Source organism: Perognathus longimembris, chromosome 2 (assembly GCF_023159225.1).
Source record: "Perognathus longimembris pacificus isolate PPM17 chromosome 2, ASM2315922v1, whole genome shotgun sequence".
Lineage (NCBI taxonomy): Eukaryota > Metazoa > Chordata > Mammalia > Rodentia > Heteromyidae > Perognathus > Perognathus longimembris.
The window spans coordinates 48,741,558-48,756,610 of record NC_063162.1 but is presented as its reverse complement, the minus strand read 5'-3'; positions in this window follow the sequence as shown (position 1 = coordinate 48,756,610).

Genomic DNA, 15,053 nt, shown 5'->3' with positions numbered 1-15,053 from the left:
AAGGTAGCTTGGGCTATATAGTGAGACTCTGTCTCAAAACAACAAAACTTAGCTATCACAAATTCACCCCTTGTCAATTTGATACCTAAACAGATCTCCTTAAACCATAGCATTCCACCCTTGGCCCCTAAAAGGTTTATGTCCACATCTCATAATGAAAAAATATAGTTTACTTCAAGATTCCTCATAATCTCAACAGTTCTAGCATTGCTCAAAAGTCCAAGTCCAGGGGCTGGGAATATGGCCTAGTGGCAGAGTGCTTGCCTCCTATACATGAAGCCCTAGATTCAATTCCTCAGCACCACATATATAGAAAATGCCACAAGTGGCACTGTGGCTCAAGTGGCAGAGTGCTATCCTTGAGCAAAAAGAAGCCAGGGACAGTGCTCAGGCCTTGAGTCCAAGCCCCAGGACTGGTAAAAAAAAAAAAGTCCAAGTCCACAGTCTGCTAAGAAACTCAAGGCAAACTCTCACCTGTTAGCTTCTGTAAAATAAAAGTAAATTACCAACTCCCAACATACAATGGCACAAAGCAGAGATTTTCTTTTCAAAAGGAATGAATAGGGCATAGAAAAGAGGGGTGAGATCAAAACAAGACCACAACCTAGCAAAGCAAACATTAAATTCTTTAGTTTCATCTCTAATCTCCAGGGCACATGGTGGCATGATCTAAACTCCTAAGAGCTTAGGCAATCCTACCCCTATGGCTTTGCTGGTTGGAACTCATAGAGTCTTTCCCTTGGGCTGGTTCCACTTGTTGCCTATAGATTTCACCAGCAGAGATTACAAATTCCTGGTATCTCTAAATTCCTGAAGTATTCATTGAAACTTCATTCTTACAGGCTCACATGTCACCCTCTCAGGAGTTGCCTGCAGGGATTCAGACTCTGTCACTGCCTAGTCTCCTAGGCTTTCCTTTGAAATCTGGGTAGAAGCCACCATGGCATCTACAATTCTTATATCCTGCATACTGGGAAAAACATCATCACATGAATAATACCAGCATCTGATGTCAGCTTTATTAGTATCCAGATTCCCTTGGACAACTTCAGTGTGGCCTCTCAGTGCCTGGATGACTGGACTTTGGGAATTGTTTCCCTAAATAGCCCCATGCAAGCATGGTGTTCTAGAGCTCTTTTTTCAAAGTAAATGAGTTGTAAACTTTCCATCTTTTAGCCTGGGATGGGTGGTGTCTGTCCAGTTCCTTAGACACCTTGAAGGAATCTATCTTATTGTCTTGATACAAAATACTTGTCTTCCTTTTAAGGGTACTAATTAACAGCTATAACTTTCCATGGGTGCTTCTTTCCTAAACAGTCTGCATGTTTTTCAAGATCTTCAGCTCTGCTTTGTTCTCACAATTTTATTAGTAAAAGCAGTGAGCCGGGTGCCAGTGGCTCATGCCTGTAATCCTAGCTACTCAGGAGGCTAAGATCTGAGAATCACAGTTCAAAGCCAGCCCAGGCAGGAAAGTCTGTGAGACTCCTTTTGCCAATCAGCCACCAGCAAACCAGAAGTGGCACTGTGGCTCAAGTGTTTGCATGTTTTCAGGACTTCTCTAGCCTACATTTCCACTATTTCTAAATATCTTTCCCAAACTCTACAAAGTTTCTCCCCCAATCCAGTTCCAAAGGCCTAGGAACTGAGACAAGGAAGATGAGGGAATATGAGGCATAGGAAAAGACAGCCCAGAATTCTGCAACAAACACTGTATTAACGACTAGCTCTATTAGAAACACAGAGTACTATTTTCTTTGGTTTAAACCTAATGCTCCCTCATCAGCTACAGAATTAGTGAAAAGAAAAAAGTTCTCTCCCACTGACTTTGCCTACTTGTCCAAAATAATTAGTGTTCTCTGTAAAGTGAGCAAAGATATCTTAAAGAAAGGCACTCATACTGGAAAAACAAACACTTGGGAAAATGACTTCTCTTGGCACAAAATGTACTTAAATGTTTTATTTATCTCAAGGATGGACACCTGTCTTGAAAGGAGCATGTGGCAAAATCCATCCTTTCTTTGAAAGGCTGCCTAGATATCAATGACCAAAGTTTGACAAACAGGTCAATTGTAAATTCTGTGGAACCGATGAATGAAAATGTAACAAGAATGATTAAAGGTGCCAGGTGTGAGAAAAATGAGGAACATTTATCCTAAGGTGAATTTGAGCCAACCCTCAATGTACTTTTTCACCATAAATGTTTTAACACTCATTGCATGTCATCAGATGCACCCACACCCATGTCTGGGTCACGTGCTATCTTTCTTTCCTTCGCTCTTGAACTCCTGAACTCTACTTCCACATATCCTCCAAGAGATGCATCCAAGAACTTAGTATCCAAGGGCTAGGCAGAGGTCTCCTCCCTTTTGGAGACCTCTCTGGAGTGGTAATAGACCTGCTCAGTTAGGTAGTCACAGCAATGACCCCACTTCTCTGGTGCCAATTGTCTGTAGTAATCAGACTTTGCACTGCTTTGACAAGATAGTTGAGCAAAACAATTTTTAAAATGAAGTATGAAAGGGAGAAGGAAAGAAGATATAATCATTACTGGGCACCAGTGGCTCACGCCTCTAATCATAGATACTCAGGAGGCTGAGGTCTGAGGATCGTGGTTTGAAACCAGCCTGCACAGGAAAGTCTACAAGACTCATCTCCAATTAACCACTCAAAAACCAACTCAAGGGCTGGGAATGTGGCTTAGAGGTTGAGTGCTTTGTGTAGCATGCATGAAGCCCTGGGTTCAATTCCTCAGTACCACATAAACAGAAAAAGCTGGAATTGGTGTTATATCACAGTTGTAACTACTTTCAACGTCCCATGTGTATCTGTAGCTTCTATTATTGATGACGTTCTTGTATCACCTTCCTGTGGTTGTACCTACACTATCTCTGTAATCCTATCTGAGTATATTGGAAACCGTGTATTGGAACTAGGAAATTGAAAGGGAATACCAAAATTGAGAGACACAGGGTAAAAAAAGAAAAACAACTACAAAAGCAATACTTGCAAAACTGTTTGGTGTAAGTGAGCTGAACACCTCAGGGGGGAAAGGGTAAGGGGGAGGGGGGAGGGGGGTATGAGGGACAAGGTAACAAACAGTACAAGAAATGTATCCAATGCCTTACCTATGAAACTGTAACCTCTCTGTACATCAGTTTGATAATAAAAATTTGAAAACAAACAAACAAACAAAAAGAAAAGAAAGAAAAAAAAAGCTGGAATTGGTGCTGTGGTTCAAGTGGTAGAATGCTAGCCTTGAGCAAAAGAAAGCCAGGCACAGTGCTCAGGCCCTGAGTTCAAGCCCCAGGACTAGGAAAAAAAAAACACAAAAACAAGCTGTGGCTCAAAGTGATAGAACACTAGCCTTGAACAAAAGAGCTCAGGGACAGTGCCCAGGCCCTGAGTTCAAGCCCCACAACTGAATATATATGAATATATATATATATATATGTATGTATACATATTCATATCTAGCCTAATGAAATGATACTCGCATAATGAAACCTAACAAATACAGTTTGAAAAGGGGAGAAGGAAGAAGGGGAATGGGAATATAGTAATGATATCAGTTTTTTACTATTATGGTGGGCAGATCCTAGTTTGTAACACAGCTCTTTTCCCACAACAGGCTACCACCAATTCCATCTGAGATTCTTGTCTCTTGAATTCAATAGAATGAAATCACAAGGGTGAAGAGTGAAAGTATGGAATTTATTGGAGAAGACAGAGCTTTCATCAGGTAAAAGAGGATCTGATAGGGGGTTGCAGATAAAGTGCTGTGTCTAACGGGTTGTTTTTTTTAATTATACAAGAGCTGTATTTTGATTAGTCCTACCCTATGCAAATGAAGCACAAAACATTCAACCTGAGAATGCAAAACTAAAGGAAAGACAAAATATTCTGTTCCCTATGGATGGGAATTTTACAACAAACTTGCAGTTTTGGTGATCTAGTCTTCCTTTGTTAGGCCAGAGATGGTTTTCCATCCCAAAGTGTTTTCACCAGGTTCCAGTGGCTCATTCCTATAAGCCTAGCTACTCAGATAGCTGGGTAGAAAAATATGAGAGACTCTTGTCTCCAATTAACCAGCAAAAGGCCAGAACTGGAGGTGTGGCTCAAGTGGTAGAGTGAGTAAAAAGCTGAGCAACAGTGGCAAGGCTCTGAGTTCAAACTCCAATACAGTCACACACAGTGTGAGCACTGGTGGTTCATGCCTGTAGTCCTAACCACTCACAAGGCTGAGATCTGAGGATTAGGATTCAAAACCAGCAGTGAAGGAAACTCCGTGAGACTCTTCATCTCCAATAAACTACTCAAAAAGAAAGAGAGAGAGAGAGAGAGAGAGAGAGAGAGAGAGAGAGGAAGGAAGGAAGGAAGGAAGGAAGGAAGGAAGGAAGGAAGGAAGGAAGGAAGGAAGGAAGGAAGGAAGGAAGGAAGGGAGAAAGCCAGAAGTTGCACTATGGCTCAAGTGGTAGAGCAGTGTCTTTGAGCAAAAGAAGGCCAGGGACAGCACCCAGGCCAGAGTTCAAGCCTCAAGACTGGCAAAAAATAAAAAAGAGTGTTTTCCAAGGGGCCTGGGCCCTCATTTAATTATTTAACTAATTTTATTTACTCAATGGAGGGGGAAAATTCAATCAAAGTACACTCTCTGCACGTATAGTAATGTCACAATGAAATCTCACATTGCAAATGTGTATTAACGCAAAAGAATTTTTTTAAGTCAAGAAATGATTCTGGCTCACAGTTTCAGAGGTTTCAGTCCTCCTTGATGGAGACCTCATGACAGAGCCTAGAGGTTCACTTCTTGGTGGCAATGAAGCTAAAAGAGAATTCCTGCACATTTCTCTTTCTAAAAAAATTAATTGTTATTATAAAGGTGATATACAGAGGGATTGCAATTGTATAAATCAGGTAATGAGTAATTTCTTTTTTGGACAATGGCATCCCTTTTTTCTCTCTTTTATTCCATCTGGATTCCCAGCCTATAGGATGATGCTGGTCATATTCAGGGCAGGTCTTCCATCTCTTAATTAGTCCTCTCCAGAAATGCCCTCACAGACATACCCAGAAATGGACTTTTATCCTCCTCCTCCTCCTTTTTTTCTTCTTTTTCTTTTTCATCTTCTTTTTCTTCTTCTCTTTCTTCTTCTTCCTCCTCCTCCTTCTGCACTGGAACTTTTACTCAGAGCCCAGGCACTGTCCCTTTGCTTTTTCACTCAAAGCTGGCATTCTACCACTTGAGCCACAACTCCATTTCTGGCCTTTTGTCTGGTTAATTGGAGAGTCACAGACTTTCCTGACTGAACTAGCTTCAAACTGCAGCCTTCAGATCTCAGCCTCCTGAGTAGCTAGAATCGGGTGTGAGCCACCAGAGCCTGGCCCATAGATGGGCTTTGTTAATTTTCTAGGCACTTCTAAATCCAAACAGTTTGACAAGCGGAGCTGTGGTTCAAGTGATGAAGTGCCAGCCTTGAGCAAAAAAGCTAAGAAAGATGCAAGGCCCTGACTTTAAGCCCCAGTATCAACACACACACACAAAAAAAAAAAAAAAAAAAAAAAGTTTCTCCAACCAGGTGCCAGTGGCTTATGCCTGTAATCCTACCTACTCAAGAGGCTGAGATCTGAGGATCATGGTTCAAAGCCAGGCCATGTAGGAAAGTCTGTGAGACACTTTATCTCCAATATCCACCAGAAAACTGGAAGTGGGGCTGTGGCTCAAAGTGGTAGAGCACCAGCCATGAGCAAAAGAGCTTAGAGACAGGGCCCAAGCCCTGAGTTCAAGTGCTAAAGCCAACAACAAAAAAGAAAACAAGTGTTTTTTTTCAATCAGTATAACAATCAAAATTAACCAACCCAATTCTTATGTGTACACTTGGAAAACAAGTTGTTAAGAAGAATTATATTCTTTTTTGTTTTTTGCCAGACCTGGGGCTTGAACTCAGGGCCTGAGCACTGCCGCTAGCTTCCTTTTGCTCAAGGCTAGCACTCTACCTCTTGAGCCACAGAGTCACTTCTGGCCTTTTCTATATATGTGGTGCTGAGGAATCGAACCCAGGGCTTCATGTATATGAGGTGAACACTCTACCACTAGGCCACATTCCCAGCCCCAAGAATTAAATTTTTTTTTTTTTTTTTTTTGGCCAGTCCTAGGGCTTGGACTCAGGGCCTGAACACTGTCCCTGGCTCCCTTTTGCTCAAGGCTAGCACTCTGCCACTTGAGCCACAGCACCACTTCTGGCCATTTTCTATATATGTGGTGCTGGGGAATTGAACCCAGGGCCTCATGTATATGAGGCAAGCGCCTTTGCCACTAAGCCGTATCCCCAGCCCCGAGAATTAAATTTTTTATCAGTAAGTTTTTAGATTTATAAAGAAGATGGGTTTCTCTGACAGCTCTTAGATCCCAGATGCTATAGTCAGCTTGCCTTTACTCTCAGGGCTAAGATTATGGGAAAAAAATGAGAAACTGGAATAGGTATGACCAAGTCAAGACTTCGCTGGCTCACATCTAGAAATAGGGCCAAGGACTGCTGGAATATTCATGTAGGATATACTAGTATGTTGAGTGTCAAATCAGAAAGACAAACAAGACTAGAAAGGAAATGCTTAAAAGTTGAGCTAAAGATCCGAGATAGAGATGTACAGGATACAAAGCACTCAGGAGCTCAAGTATCCAACAACAAAGGGTCCCTGAAACTGAAGCAACCATTGCCTTATCCTGTGAGCTTTTATGTATATCCTATAAAGGCCTGTATCCATTTTGAAGTTTGAAGGTAGAAGGATAGCAAGATCTTGTAGCTGGTTTATCATATCAGTGAACAAACAGCTGAGTCTACTTAATGTCCTTGCAAAAATTATTACACTATATTAGGAGACTTGTGAGAACAGCAGGTTCTTTTTTTTTTTTTATTAATTGGACATAAATTTTTTTACAAGGTGTTGTGCAAAGAGGGTGCAGTTACATAGTAGGGCAGTGTGTACATTTCTTATGATATCTTACAACCTGTTTTTCTATCCCTTGTCTAGGTCAGGTTGACATATATGCAATATACAATGTATCAAGAACATATACAGTATTCACAGACTTGGTCTCTACTGTCTCTCCGTCTCCCTTTGTTAATAGTCATATATCAGGGAGATCATTTGTTTTCTGTGTTCTAGGCTTGTCTCACTCAACATTATTTGTTCGAGTTCCGACCATTTCCCTGCAAATAACAATATTTCACCATTCCTAATCGCTATGTAGTATTCCATTGTGTATAAGTACCATATTTTTTGGATCCATTCGTCTGTGGAGGGGCATCTGGGTTATTTCCATATTTTAGCTATTGTGAATTGTGCCGCGATAAACATGGTAGTACAAATGCCTTTTTGATATCTTGGATTTTGCTGTTTAGGATAGATGCCTAGGAGTGGTATGGCTGGGTCATAGGCTAGGTCTATATTGAGCTTTTTGAGAAACCTCCATACTGTTCTCCAAAGTGGTTGTACTAATTTGCACTCCCACCAACAATGGAGAAGGGTTCCTCTTTCCCCACAGCCCCTCCAGCATTTGTTGTTTCCTGAGAGAACAGCAGGTTCTAGCAATGAGGGTTGTATATAGTTCTTGAGTCTCTGGTCTCGAGGCTGCTGGATGTTACAATTCTTTAAAATTATTCATGGGTTAAAAATGCTCAGCAGAATCAGAACTCAGCAGAATAGGTTGTACTTTATCAAAACATGTTTGTAGCCATATTGGCTAGTTCCTTTGTACAGTCCTAAACCTATTAGATGGCAAGAAAGCCATGCAGAGCTAGCTCTGGATAATTCTAGGATAATTCATTAACACTTTCTACTGCACTCTTAAGACTGATCTTGAAGGACTGGGAATATGGCCTAGTGGCAAGAGTTCTTGCCTCGTATACATGAAGCCCTAGATTCGATTCCTCAGCACCACATATATAGAAAAAGCTAGAAGTGGCACTGTGGCTCAAGTGTCAGAGTGCTAGCCTTGAGCAAAAAGAAGCCAAGGACATTGCTCAGGCCCTGAGTTCAAGGCCCAGGACTGGCAAAAAAAAAAAAAAGAGGTAGAGAACCATCCTTAATCAAAAAAAAAAAAAAAAGCTTAGGAACAGCACCAGTTTACCCAGTTTTTGAGTTCAAAGCTCAGTAATGGAACAACAATAATAACAACAACAAAAAAGACTGATCTTGAGGTCATCAGGAATTCACCAGGAAATGACATATAGAGTCCATCCAGTGCTTTGCTATTGCTGATCTCTGTTTCTTGCTGCCGTAAATATTGTATGTACAAACTTTAAAAAAAAAGTTCTTCCAAAACTCTCATATTCACCACTTGGCTACCTCCATTCTGCACTAACTCCATGTCTATCTCAAGATTTCTCATCCTTGACACTACTGACATCTTAAGCCAGATAATTCTTTGCTATGTGTAGCTATCCCATGCATTGGAGGATGTTAGTTACCCACTAGATAATATCCCCCCCCAATTGTGACAACCAAAACTGTCTCCAGACTCTGCCAAATGTCCCAAAGGGGCAATGTCACCAGCCCCACTGGGAATCACTGCTCTCTCACATGGGAAAATCACAAGACATACTTTGTAGAATGTCTTGTGACTGTCTGGGTAAGAGCTCTAGTTCTGCCTGGCTACAAAAGTCTAGACAGCAGTACTGTTTTCTATATGATCATGTTAGATGTAACACATGTCTCTGAGACTCAGTTTCCTCAGGATACTGTTGTAAGAATTAAATGAACTAAATTATGTAAAAATATTCACTTGATATAACAGAAAATTCCTGTGCTTGTGGATTATTATTAATCCTTGTCCCTAAGGGTTCCACACTTGCCATCAAGGTGACCTCCAACTGCTCTTAAACTAGCTTGTAAAACATGTAACCCTCCTCCCCCAAATTGACCCTCCAGTCCGGATGACTGCTTGTTGTTTCAGGGAAACAGCCAAGATTTTATGACCCCTACAATCTTCGTGTGTGTTATGTTGTTCCCTATGACTGGAATTCTCTTCCTTTCTCCCAACCTAATCCTACTTACCCTTCAGGTCTTAGCTTGGATATCACCAGGTCCAGTCAGGCTTTGCCTCCCCAAATTTGAGCAGAAAAACCTCTTTTATGGTTCCCTGGTGTCTGCCCTTCCCATCATAGTGCATCTGACATTATGGTCATTACTTGGTTATGTCTGAATCACTGTTGCCTGGGATCTGGGAGGCAAAGGATGCTGTCTTGCACAATGCTGAGTGAACCTAGCAAAATTCAGAACATCCAGTAACATCTCCAAAATCTTTGATTCCAAATTTCTAAGTTGTTTTAGCACTATTATAGAAAAAGACTATCTTTTTATCTTCTTTCTCAGCTAACTATGTATTTTTATTCTTTCTGTATGGACAGATAGCCTTACAAATGGAGCAACACATAAAAGTTATCAAAAGAGCAAAGTGCTGGTGGCTCATATCTGTAATCTTCGATACTCAGGAGGCTGGGACCTGAAGGATCCTGCTTCAAAGCCAGCCCAGGCAAGAAAAGTTTGTGAGACTTTATCTCCAATTAACCAGCAAAATGCCAGACTAGATGCATAGTTCAGGTGGTAGAGCATCAGCTAGACAGCAAGCCAAGAGAGGCAAATGAGAAGTAGACCCGAGTTTAAATACCAACACTGGCAAAAAAAGAAAGAAAAGACACCCAACTTATCTTCCTATAGGTAACTATTACCAGTTTTCCAGTTCTTGTGCAAATTCCAGAGATAGTTCAACTGTGTTTATGGTTTGTTCTTGTTTCATTTGTTTTTTTTTTTTTGGCCAGTCCTGTGCCTTGAACTAAGGCCTGAGCACTGCCCATTGCTTTTTTTTTTGCTCAAGGCTAGCACTCTACCACTTGAGCCACAGCACCACTTCTTGCTTTTTTTTTTTTTTTTAATTTTTAATATGGTACGGAGGAATCCAACCCAGGGCTTAATATATGCAAGGCAAGCACTCCACCACTAGGCCATATTCCCAGCCCTCATTTTCATTATTTTTGTTTTTTGTGCCAGTACTGGGGTTTGAGCTCAGGGCCTGGGCACTGTCTTTTAATTTTTTGTTTAAAGCTAGAGATCTATCCAAGGCCCAGGACTGGCCAAAAAAAAAGCTAGAGATCTAGCCCTTGAGCCACAATTCCACTTCTGGCTTTTTTTTTTTTTTTTTAGATAAGAGTCTCAGATTTTCCTATCCAGGCTTTGAACTACAATCCTCAGATCTCAACCTTTTGAGTAGCTGGGATTATAGGTATGAGCCACAGGCACCTAGCTCCAATCACACACACACACACACACACACACACACACACACACACACATAATTTTTTATTTTTTATTTTTTATTTTTTGGCCAGTCCTGGGCCTTGGACTCTTGGACTCAGGGCCTGAGCACCATCCCTGGCTTCTTCCCACTCAAGGCTAGCACTCTGCCACCTGAGCCACAGCACCCCTTCTGGCCATTTTCCATATATGTGGTGCTGGGGAATCAAACCGAGAGCTTCATGTGTAGGAGGCAAGCACTCTTGCCACTAGGCCATATTCCCAGTCCCCGCAATCACATATTTTTGAAGGAGTCTTTGTAATCTAGCTTCTGAGTTTTCCTACTACCACACTACTGTCAGGATCCCAGTCAGCAAAAGTCTTCCTATTGTTCAACTCAACCTTCCTTACTAAACAGGACAGATACATTGAAACAAACTTTTGACTCTCTTTACAGAGCAGTAAGACAGCAGAGGCTGAGGTGTCAAGCAAGGGAGGAGTTGAATGGATTCTAGCATGCCTCCCTTAAGTCACAGTATTCAGAGACAGAGGCTGAGACAGAAAGAGAGAAATAGAGAGACCGAGAGAAAGCAGAAGTTGTAGAGACAGAATCCTCTAGGGACACCCTATGGACACCTACAAAGCCCCACCCTTTCCCTCAGTACCTTGAGAAATCAAGAAGGGTCAGACCCAACTTCAGGCTTCCTCTCTCAATAAGAGGAAGGCAACTTGAATGCTTAGTCACTTCCCATCAGGTTGGGCTTTACCTGGGAGTCTGAGTCAGGTGCCTAAGAAGGAGAGGTGCTGACACACACACACACACACACACACACACACACACACACACCCTGCTTGCTCAGGAAGGAGACACACACACACACACACACACACACACACACACACACACACACACACACACCCTGCTTGCTCAGGAAGGAGATTAGCCCCTGGGGGGAAGGTGTTGGGGTTCCCAGGACATTCCAAGTCTGATCCTAGAATACTAAGAACCCCTGCTGCTCTGTGATTTGGGAGTCCCAGGCCCTGGGTGATGTTGATTTGAAATATTTCAGCATACCAAAACCCCTCCTAGAGAGTTTGAGTAAATGGCTTCACAGTCCCACGTAGAATAAGTCTATTTCCCTTATCCTCTATTGAGTTAAGAACAAAGCATCAATAAAAGTGCTTAGTTCCAAGACAAGTCTCAATTGCTGACCAAACCTTCCATGACCGGGCTTTCTGCAGCTGGCCAGAGGCAACCAGCCCAACCCTGGGAAGAGCTGGACTAGACTGGAGATTTCCATCTCTGCAGTGGTTTTCACTTCTCTTAAACTGTATTAACTGTGGCAGGCTGAATAATATCTTCTCAGAGACTATTCAGAAAGATGAAGGGAGCAAGGAATGGGGGGGTGAATAATTTTGAAATATACTACTGTATATGATGAACATGGCATAAGGTAGCTCAGGGAAAGCTGTTGATCAATAGAGCATTAAGGAATGGGGAAAGAGAATCCAAATAAGAGGGTTATTTTGAGCAAAATAGAATACAAGCACAAATGAAATACTACAGTGAAATCCCTTGGTGCAATAAACACAGGCTAAAAAAAAATAATGATAAGAAACATGCTCTTTTGTGGGAGGAGAGGAGACCACTGTGAAGGGAGAAAGCTAACAAAGAGACTAGACAAGGATTAATACAACCAAAGTAATGTGCATGTTTGAAAATAGAACAATAAAACTTGTTGAACTTGCTTAAGAATGTCAGGAAAAAGGATTGGAGGTGTGGCTCAGTTGGTAGAGCACTAGCCAATGAGTAAAAGCAGTGGCAGATATCAAGTTTGAGTCACAGTCTGGGACCTAGAAAAAAAAGAATAGAGGGGATAAAGGAGCATGATAGAAGGAGTGAGCCTGACTAGAACATAAGGTATGCATGTGTAGAAATATTACAATGAAACTCCCCTTGTACAACTAATGTATATTTTTTGTAGGTCATAGGGCTTGATCTCAGGGCCTGGGTGCTGTCCCTGAGCTCTTTTGCTCAAGGCTAGCTAGCACTCTACCACTTCGAATATTCGGGTAGTTAGTTGGAGATAAGAGTCTCATGGAGACTTTTTTGCACTGGCTGGCTTCAAACTGAGTGATCCTCAGATCTCATCCTCTTAAGTAGTTAGGATTACAGGTGTGAGCTACTGGCACCCAGCTGCATACTAAATTTTAAAGTTATTTTAAAGATGTCTGAGGGCTGGTATACATGAAGCCCTGGGTTCAAGTCCTCAGCACCACATGCATAGGAAAATCCAAAAGTGGTGCTGTGGCGCAAGTGGTAGAGTGCTAGCCTTGAGCAAAAAGAAGCCATGGACAGTGCTCAGGCCTTGAGGTCAAGCTCCAGGACCTGCAAAAAAAAAAAAAAAAAAAGATGTCTGAGGCTCAAGTGATTGAGTACCAGTCCTGAGCAAGCAAGCTGAGCAAGCTCAAGGCTCCTGAGTTTAGCCCTGGTACTAGAAAAACAATTTTTTTAATATATAGAAAAATACATATGTGTGTGTGTCCCCTAATCTCTAGAATCTATGAATATGTTGCCTTCCATGACAAAGGAAAATTTGCAGATACTTCAACTTTGAGTTAATTATATAATATAGTACTATATTATAATGGATTGATACTTAGATGTTGGGATGAGGTAAGCATATTATGTATATGAGATAAATGTGAATCTTCAGAGGGTAGAAGGTAGTAGATTGGTTGGCTGTCTTCATAATATCCACCTCCTAATACTTGAAATGTGTGGGTGTGTTAGTTTGTATGGCAAAATGAACTTTGCGGATGTCGTTACAGATCTTAAGGTCAGGAGATTATCCTAGATTACCTGAATGGAACAAATGTAGTCGCAATGTATATAAGAAGACAGGTATAAAAGGAGATGATGGGCCAGAGTGAGAAGTAGAAGATATTGTGAAAGAGGCAAAGATCAAAGTGATGAGGGGCCCTTAGCTAAAGAATGAAGGCAACCTCTAGAAGCTGGAACAGGGAAGGAATCAAATTTCCCCTAGAGCCTTCCAGAAGGAACCTAGACCTGCTGTCCTGTTTCAGATTTCGAAACTTGAGAAACAGAAAATAAGACACTTGTCTTATGTTAAGTCATTAAGTTTAGGGTAATTTGTTACAGCAGAAATAAAAAATTAACATAATAGCCTCTTCCTGTGTCAAACTCCATATTATCCAAGCCAGTCTACATACTCTCATCTGAAACCCCTTTTCCCTTTCTATGTCCTCTGGATTTCCAACAGGAAAATCCCTAACTAGCCTCTTTCATAGGCTTCCACCAATTATTTCCTTGACATTTTTTTTTACCTTTTTCTGTTTCCCAACTCTTCCCAGATGTGTATCTCCCTTTAATAGTTTTTAACTCTGTACAATTAAAAAAAATTGAAGCTGCAGCTTAGACCCAATTAAGCCAGACTCTCTAGAGGCAAAGTTTGAGTTATCAGGTAATTTTTTTTAAGTTCCCTAGGTAATTCTAATGTGCATCCAGTATTGAGAACACCTGTCAACTTGTTGCTCAGTGGTTATCCAAATTTAGCATGACAAAAAATTACCTAGAGAATTAATTCTGAATGTAGATACCAGGGTCTCAAGCCCAAGAGTCTAGTTCAATATCTCATGCAAGCTCAGGAGACTACTCTTGCAACAAGTTCCCTAGAGGTTTAGATCAGATGACTCCTGGAACACTGAGAGATAGTTTCATAGCTCTTTTGTCTTCTTCCTTCCCAGGAGACTCTGCTAATTGCTAAGATGAATGATCAGATCAGTCATACTCAGTCTTTAGGGGAGGAGGAGGGTTACGGATGCTTGAACTCAGGACCTGGACACTGTCCCTTAACTTTTTTGCTCAAGGCTGCTCAAGGTTCTACCACGTGAACCACAGCTCCACTTCTGGCTTCTTGATAGTTAATTGGAGAAGAGTCTCACAGACTTTCCTGTCTGGAATGGCTTCAAAGCACAATCCTCAAATCTCAGCCTCTCCAGAGTAGCTAGGATTACAGTAGGCATGAGCCACCAGCACTTGGCTTTGATTCTCAAACTTTGATGACTATCAGAATTACCTAAGGAACTTACTAAAAATATACTTGTTAGGGCATCAATCCAAGTTGTTGTTTTTAACCAAGTTATGCACAGCAAGCTTCCCAAGTGATTGTGATACATACTGAAGTCTGAGAATCAATACTTAGAACAATGGTTTTTAAACGACCTTGCAACAAAATTCCCCACAGGGCTTGTTAAAATACAGATTGCTGGGCCCCACCTCTAGAGTTTCTGATTTAGGAGCTATGGGATGAAGCATAATTATTTGTATGACTAACAAATAACAAATGATGCACAAGTTGCTGACTCGAGCCCATACTTGAAGAACTGCTGCTTATAGTTGATGTTTTAAGCACCATGTTTATCTTACCTTGTGGCTCCCTTTCATCATTTATCCTTATTTTGTCACCCATGAGAGAGTTCAGTTGAGGACAGAAAAATGGCCGAGAAAAGCATTGATGAGAGTCTTTACTTGTGAGGACTATAAGAAAGGGTTGTGAGAGAAGGACTTCTAATAAGCTTATGTCATCCTGGAATAATTCTAGTAGCGTTCCAAGGCCAGGAATAGTGGCTAAATTCCAATGAGGAATAAAAGCAATTTGATCAAAAGCTGTCAACTCCACCTGTCCAACCTCAATGGGGTTCAAAGGCTAGAGCTTTCTAGGCAGACTCTCTCAGCTTATGGT